The sequence below is a fragment of the Eptatretus burgeri genome, chromosome 1, assembly GCF_056783735.1.
Source record: "Eptatretus burgeri isolate ZD-2024b chromosome 1, Ebu_testis_v1, whole genome shotgun sequence".
NCBI lineage: Eukaryota > Metazoa > Chordata > Myxini > Myxiniformes > Myxinidae > Eptatretus > Eptatretus burgeri.
Genome location: NC_140961.1, coordinates 47,906,655 through 47,915,592, shown reverse-complemented (window position 1 = coordinate 47,915,592; position 8,938 = coordinate 47,906,655).

Genomic DNA, 8,938 nt, shown 5'->3' with positions numbered 1-8,938 from the left:
GTTCCCAAACACACCACTGTGTTGCACTCACTATCCGTTTCAACAAACAACTCTCATGCACTTACCTGGAGTGGTCCTATACGTCCATCCATGGTGGGTGCAGGTAGATGTAAATCACCTGGGTTATGTGTTGTGAATATTCCACAGTGTGCTTCTGCCTTGTACCTGTGAGTGGTGGAAATAGCAGCATGTACTTTGGGGATAACTGGTTATCACAAGGCCTATACTACTTGCCTAAAGGTTACCACCCTAAGAGAGCAGAATATACCACCCAAAGGCTAATTATAGCGAATAATAACACCCTAAGGGTCATTACAGAGTGTAATGTCTCCCTAACGTGAAAACACCCATCTATGGTTAATTATACAGCAAGATATCCCTTTCGTGTTAATTATATAGCATAATAGCACCCATAAGGTTAATTTTCTGGCAGACATGCTATATTTTTTTTTCAAATTAAACACAATGACTGCCCAAAAGTTAATTGTTATTCATACTCGACAGCAAAATACTGCAATGTTTATACAGTTAATGGAAAATGGTTTCCGAGCAGATAAATAAATAACACATTGGTTGAAAAGTCGCACAAGCTGAAATAATGTCAACCCAATATACGGGAAGGAAGTGTTGGGGGGATTTTGGGAGAATTGCTCATTAATCTTCCCCCCTTTGCTACACTGTAAGCCAGTCGCCCACTCCTTTGTTCTCCAAATCTGTGGAATGATGTCCTGTGGACTCCATGCAATGTTTTGTGGTTGTCCTTTTTCTCCTGCAAACCAACTGGTTGTTTTATGGTTCAATGTATTAAAAGCTCGTGTTGTTATAAAGTAAACTTAAACTCGATCTCCGATTTATATGTCCCTTGTCTTGTGGTGAAGCCTGAAAGCAGAAAGACTTGTCCAAAACTGATGATTGAAAAGCTGAAATTGCAAACTTCCTCAAATGTTTTTGTCTCCAGAGTTTTAAGACTTCCTTTAACAGCTCGGAACAAGCTACAAAAGCTTTTAGGGAATCCGTACGAGTTTTAACAACAATATTTTGTCTGCCCTTTTACCTCGCAGCAACGTTTTGTGTCAAAGAAGCCACTCCCTATATTTTTTTACATTTACTGATGCCCTTACCTATTTTCCCATCTTGACAGTGTGTCTGTGCGTCTTTGTCTACCTGTTCCCCTCCACCCGTCCCATCTCTTCCACTGGGAATGCACAAACCGTACATGTGTATGTTGTTAGAACAAGTGGTCTTCTTATTTCTTATGTAGCACATGGCTACAGGTAGGATCATTTGCTAGGGGTGTGGCTTTGCCGCTTGCATGTTAGAACAGGAATTTGGTCCAGGTGCCAGTGATAGCTCATCTCCTCTTTTGCAAAGGATACCGTGGGATCTTTAACATCCACCAACTAATGCCGGGAGACGAGGCGGCAAGTTTAACGTCTATCCAAGGGACAGCACACACATTGACCCTTGTCACTTCTCCTGCAAAACACCAGGATGACAGTTTATATCTGGGCCAAGGTTTGAACCCAGGCTCCACCACTCAGAGGTGAGTGTGCATGGGCTCTGGGCTATCTTGAGTGCAATTCATTACTGTGTCTACTGTCCTTCCGATGGATGTTAAACTGGGTGTCTTGACTGCCAGCATGAGTTCATGGACGTAAAATATCCCAGAGTGTCTTTCGTGAAAAGTCGGTGGGTTATTGCTGGCACCCTTAACAAATTACAACTTCCTGCCACTTTCAGTCGAACGACAAGCCTTGCCAGCCATTCCGTGAAAGACTTGCGCCAAAAACATTCCCCTTGTGCATTTTATTTTTGGGGAGAGGGGAAGGAGCTTGGGTTTAGTTTCTGGTGAAAACCAAATGTGCTGGAATTCGTTATTAACTCAAGAAATAATCTCAGGTTCCTTGTTGACAGTTCATTAGCCGCAGACGCTTTTACCATTGTATGAGCCTTTCAACCTTGGATATTGTTGCGGGCCAGGTTCTGGCGGAGAGAACGACCACTAGGTGGGGGAAGTTACGTCGTCTCCCACCAGGCTCCCCGGAATTGTAGGCCGTCACTCACAGATAATTCCGTGACGCGGCGGGTCGCTTAACCGACCGTGGACGCCAATACCTCAACCGCGTAGCGTAGGGTCTTCCTGCTCGGTGTAATCAGTTCACCTAATTAACCACGCGGTTTCAACTACCAGGGAACTATGCCCTCGGTACACCTTGCCCGAACCGGATCACCTTACCAACTACGGTAGACGACCAACTCCGGATCGGATGCAGCCGAGCGGAGCTGCCAAGGACGTACCGGTTGGAATGAACAGATTATCGGGGATAAATACCCGGCTAAACTTAGATCCAAATCATGCTGGACCAATGGAGGAAAAGACAAAAACGAACTGGGAACATTTCTTCAATGATTTATTTACACAAATTGAGGAAACACATGTGGTACAGGAACAGGTTTATTGGTGTGTTATGCAGGGGACAGAAGAGAGATGTAGTGCGACAATTTTACAGCAACTTACAAAAGAGGACACAGAGCAGACTTGTCGTGAGAATAATACAGGCAAGATTTACAAGGTTCGAATAACTTCCACAGTTTTTACTTAATGGACAGGCACCACACACTCAGACACACTCGGCAAAATAAACCCAGTTGAATGGCAAAGGACTTTTGCAGCCACGGAGGGAGGGAGCTGAGGTCGCAGTTCTTTTGGTACCTGAACATTCCGAGGGAAGGGATGCTCCATGGTGTGGCACCCGACAGAGGTCGTGCAGTTCAGCCCACAACCGCACGTGTGGAGACCGTGTCTGCGAAGGAACCCAGGTAGAGAGTGCAGAGCCCAAGGTATGAACGGGGCTGCAGACAGGAGCAGGACCCGACCGAGACCTGGTCGAGGTCTTTTCAGCTCTCTCACAACCAACCAACCAACGAACGAACGAACTTTCAAATCCAACCAGCGAACCTCTTCCTCCCTCAACCAACAACGAACTCTCCGACTCTCTCACTCTACTCTGAGGATGGTGTTGTAATTTATCGATCCCCAAGGTCGGGGAGGGGCCTTGGCGAAGCCGACGTCATCGTCCGTCCTGATTGGACAGGGCCTTCATGGGGTCCGCCCTTTCCTGGCGGGGTTTCGACCAGGCCGGGAAAGCCTGCCCACTCCACGCGTGTCTGGACCCGTCAAGAAGGAATTGGAACGTTTGGGGAAGCCGAGGAACTGGAACAGCGAACACAAAGATTTGGCCTCGAGAACGAGCCTCCGGAGACAGCAGATGGACAATGGTGCGCTGTGGCCAGCGAACCGAGGGCTGCAAGCGCTATGGTACCATGGATCGTAATGGAAGGGATATAATGATTTATTAATCTAACCAAAAAAACATCGCAACGCACCCCAGTGTATTCCCACTACACAAAAGGTAGGGATCTATCTTCACATATACTTATGGCATAACTAACTTCGGGACAACTGTTTGTTTGTATGCATACGGTTCTGAGAACCGTAACAATATATTGTGAATAATAAATATGCCTACATTCTTTCATTGAAACACTGTGGATTTAACCAGAATAGGTGGCATAATATCTCGAGCACCCATTCTGAGTCTGGGAGGTTTGCGGTTTTGGCTCCGGCTGAGTCATACCAAAGACTAATAAACTGATACGTGCTGCTTCCTTGCTTGACGCTGATCAACATTTACAAAGGATGGAGCAAGAACAAACATCCATAAGTCGGCAATGCTCAGGTCAGGTCAGTCTTTTGGGACTGTCACGAGTAATATGTAATCCAGTTATCCTGGATTATCCAGTAATATCTGGATATCCTGGATATCCTGAATATCCAGTAATAATCCTGCTGCATGGTCGGGTTGTCAGCGACTAAACCGACACCTCTCAGTGGCTTTGCTAGTGGGCAGGGTAACTGTGACACCCTGCCAGAACTAAAAACAATACTTGATAAAGGGTTAACGGCCATCCAATACAGAGATGGTGTCTGCTAAAAAAAAAACACCCAATGGGGTAAGAAAATGTATTTGTTTCGCCTGGTCGAGTTGCCCCCTCCTGCTCAGTGGTCCTGTGAAGAGGCATCCTTGTAATGACTTAGTGAAGATTTCGCCAGTTTTTCTTCCCCTTCTTTTCACTGTAGCCCTTTATATTTAGTGGCTCTCAGCCTTCATATAAAAATTTTAATCAATAAACGTTTTGAACATGAACAAACATAGGCTACCCTCATTATTTTTACAGGTGAACTTCTGCTGAGATCTAACAAAAGGATGTATGGAGACAATAGTTACCCTGGAGGACCAGCAGAGACAAAGTGGTTGTAAGAGAAAATTGGAACACTGTTCAGGTCAGGTCTGGGAGCATGCACTAGAGCAGCGCGTCGCTGCGTCCACTTTCCGCCGGTACTCCAGGGGCCTCCGTCTGGCCATCCCCCAGGCAGATTCCTGGCTCATCCCCATCCTCTTGAGATGCCGATCAACCTGCTGCAACCACGAGGCACGTGGTTAGCCCATTGGCCTCCTCTACTCACGAAACTCCCTCGATGAGAGAATCTGGTGAGCAGGATCAGCATCAGGAAAATGAGACACTGGTCCATACAGCCGCAGCTGACGTTCACGGACGATGCAGGTAAAAAATCTCATTTGAGTCTCTCTCAGCAACCGCTCGTTGCACACAAAGTCTGACCAGCGACAGCGAAGGATTCTCTGAAGAGACCTGGTAGCAAAGTAATTAAGTATCCGTCTCAGATCCTTGGTCAGAGTCTAAGTCTCGCAGGCACCCACCTGAAGGAACTGCCTCAGGTTAACCCAAGGAGACCGCTGTCTGGTGGACGACACCTCAGCACCACTCCGACACACTCTTCCGCAATCTGACCCAGGATGAATGTTTTGTCTTTCAATCCAGACAAATCTCACACTCTCACTATGTCTCTTCGAAAGGACTGTTTAGAACCCCCCCACCCCCCCCCCATCCACTTTCTCAGCATTCCTCTGGAAGAAGTCTTTTCTTTCAAGCTTCTGGGTCTCACTATCTGCCATGACCTTTTCCTGGGAAAGTCACATTTCCAACCTCGCCTCAAAAGCCAGTCGCCAACTGGGAATCCTCCGTCGTGCTAAGTCCTTCCTCGGCCCTCTTGATCTCCTGACCACTTCCAAAGCTTTTGTCCGTAGCCTGATGGAGTACTGCTCTCCCCTCTGGGCTGGTGCTCCTACCTCCCACCTTTCTCGGCTTCACGCTGTCGAAACCAGGGCATTTAGGATTATCGGCATCTCGCGCAATGAAGCTGAGTCTTTGGGCCTCTCACTCAATCACCGCAGGTTGGTCGGTGGTCTTTCTGTCTTTTACCGACTCCTCTCCAGCCTTGCCCCCCCTGCTCTCTCTGTGATTTGTCCCCACCACATTTCCACAGGGCGCTCAAGGTCCGCCAACAACCCCCTTCTGGTAAAACTACAAAATCACGAATCGCTGCTCACCTTCCTCTTTCATTCCTCTTTTTCCCCACCTTTGGAATAAACTTAGTTTATAAACTTAGTTTATAGAATAAACTTAGTTTCCTCACTCTATTCATTCCCATTCTTCCCTCCAGGCTTTCAAAACAGCTGTTCACCACCACCTCTTATCATCCCCCATCCAAATCCTCTATCTTTTCTACCGCCGATAATCCACCCAAGCCCACTTCCTTCAATTCCCCTGCTTTCCTTCCTGAAAGTCCCTGTAATGTCCATCTTCTCTTCGCCATGTTCCCCGCCCCATCCCCATCCCTCTCCCTTCCACAGTTCACCTAATGTGTCTGTTCCCCACTGTTTTGTCCCTCCCACTCCTGCCCCTCTTGTCTCATGCCCCCTTGCTGTGAGTTGTGTGTTAGCTCTCATCCGAGCCTCGACAAGGTATACAAAAAAAAAAAAGGAGTAACAAATCCTGAGTCTCATAATACACTCGTTGACCGGTGTTACCTCAATTATCATTGGAGTCAGCTTATATGGGCACAGCGGCAGCAATTCCTTGAGTATGGTAACCATCAGAGTGACCAGACCAATAGTAGGTGGAACCACCCACCATGATCTCGCCGCAATCCAGTCTCCGAACCTCAAGGAGTGCTGCAATACCGATGTCCAAACACTTGAGCTAAGATGATAACAGAAACGGGTGATCGTCCTCTCTTTGGGATAGGACATTCCAGACACCCACCCGAAGGAACCGCCTCAGGTTAACCCAAGGAGACCGCTGTCTGGTGGACAACACCTCAGCACCACTCCGACACACTCATCCGCAATCTGACCCAGGAATGTTACCCCGTGGTTTCCCTCCCATCATCAAAGATTGGGGCTCCCGAAGGCTTTGCCCCAATCCCGTCATCCGGAGAGCTGCCCTGCGAAGGGAAGCGGCATAGGAGGTACTCCCATGGAGTGGGTTTTCAGATATCTTTGCGTTTTTGTGTTTTGCGCAATGAAGCGTTTTCCGGTGGCCGGAGTGCAAATCCTGCTACCAACCTCCTAATAAGAAGTGACCCAACTGCAGGAGGACGTCCGCAGACACAGTTGGGCACTATATATGGATGGCCGCTGGCTCACAAGGAGCTCCTCCGCCCTTTGATAACACTGTTCAAGGAACACTGTTTCTGTAACCGAATGACCATTTTTATGATAATTGGGTTTTTTACTGTCGAGATGCCCTCCTGCCAACAAAATATGACAGCAGGAAGAAGAATAAACATGAAGAATATGTACCAAATCAAAACTGCGATTAAACTTAGGTATCATCATCATTATCATATACCATGTTGTGTACAGATTATCAGTTCTGCTGGAGCAGTTTTTTGGCAAAGGATGCCATCCTGGAAGGGTCGCCATGCAGTAGATGAGTGGAAGGATACTCGACTGAGTGTGCAGGAATTTGTAATTTGTTCAGGGTGCCAGCTACTCTTCACCCACTCTTTGTGGAAGGACACCATGGGATCTTAACATCCACCAACTAATACCAGCACAGGGGATGCCAAGTTTAACGTCCATCAAAGGGATGGCGCACACATTGATCTCTCGCGCTGCTTGCGAGACATCGGAATGACAGTTTATAGCTGAATCGACATTCAAACCGAGGATAGACGGCTCAGAGGCAAGTGCGCATACCTCAATGCTATCTTGCCAGTCCAGGTATCTCCCCAAAATGGGAAACAGAAACGAGCTGTAGCTGACCATAACCCTTTTGCATGATATCGTTATTACAAGTGGTAGTGTACGGTCAGGTCCTATCTCGCTAGGTACTTTAAAGATAGCCATAGCACTGCCAACTCCAAACTACCTAGTTGCCAATGAATGGGCGAATGCAACATCATTGGTGTCAGGTTTTATTTCAAGTGTGGTAAAGTTCTCTAAGATCATTGGAACAGCATTGCATTTGGGACTCCAGAAACAATGGACGGGAACACAAAAGGAAGTGGAAGTGAAAATATCTTGTAGAGTGAATGGCAGGAATAGCATGAAAGCTCTTCCTGTAAATGAAGTGCTCAGGGACAGTGTTATAGACAAGAGTAAATATACTGAATTCCGACCAAAGAGTTTTAGAGGCAAACAATGATCTGCATTATTCTGGAGGCAGAAAAATCAACCATGGCATGCTGTTACCCTGTGTGCTTCAGAAACTTCACACCCAGAAACCAAGGATTTTGATGTAAGAAAAAAAAGTATAACAAACAGCTTCAGTTCCACAAACAGCAAACCGACAGCTGAAAAGAAACTTGAACTTGAGATCCTTTTTTACCTCCACCACCGAAGAGGTGAAGGACGTTATGTTTTCACCCCCTTTCTGTCTGTTTGTTGTTACTAGGCGAAAAAAATTGAATTTTTTTTTTTTTTGCTAAGTATGTTGGTCTGTCGTGTTTGTCTGTCTGTCTGTTTGTTTGTCTGTTTGTCACACGATTTTTGGCCACAGTTTTCAAGCAATCGTTTTGAAATCTTTTGTGTGTAGGTGATCGGCAAAGGACGGATGGCAACGTTAAATTTTGGTGAAGATCCGAATCCAGATCTGGATACAATAATTATTTAATATTTAACTGATTCCTTACCATTGAGAGATGGGGCCCAAAAAAGATATAGTGCTGAATAGCATGATATTTCAAAAATGTAATGGGCCCGTTATGTTCTCATGGATCAGGCATTGCATGGCAGAGGTATGTGCTCGAACGAGTGCCCTTCTAGTTCTTTAAGTATTTTGCTAAAACACACATGAACACACACAAATACAGAGACTCTGTTATTGATTTTTAACGCCCCCAATTTATCCAGGGTAGTGGAGATAGCTGAACCACTTTTGGTGAATGATCCTGTGGGATTTTTAACCTCGACCAACCGCTGCTGACAGATGGCTTGTCTGGCATGACGTCCTTCCGATGGACACATTTATTGTCTTGCTCTGCCTGCGAAAACGACAAGGTGATAGTTTTTAGCTACGTCGAGATTCGCACCCAGGCTTGACAGCTCAGAGGTGAATATGCATACCTCTAAGTCTAAGCCATCCTGCTATCTCTGACATACATAGCAGTAGTACTAGAATGTTGGTTCTGGACCATATCAAATTTACATTGCAGTCAATGGGAATAACACAATAGTGTACACCACTTTCGCTCTGCAAAAAGGACTTTTTAAAAGGTATAACATTAAAAAATGATAATAAAAACATTTTATCATTTTGTCGTTTCTGACATTCTCCCATTTTAGTAATGTCTGCGACACCAATAAAATCCTCAATCCGTTGGAATCCATTGACATTCCTCCTTTATACCTAAGGCTGACATATTTAGATGGCAGGGAAATTCCAATGACAAGGCAGGGAATCCCTATAACTCAAGCAGGCTTCCTAAAGAAGACTTTGTGTGATGTGATGATCTCAATTTTAATTCTAAACCATTTAATCTCAAGGAGATATTTCATCTATCAATAATGTA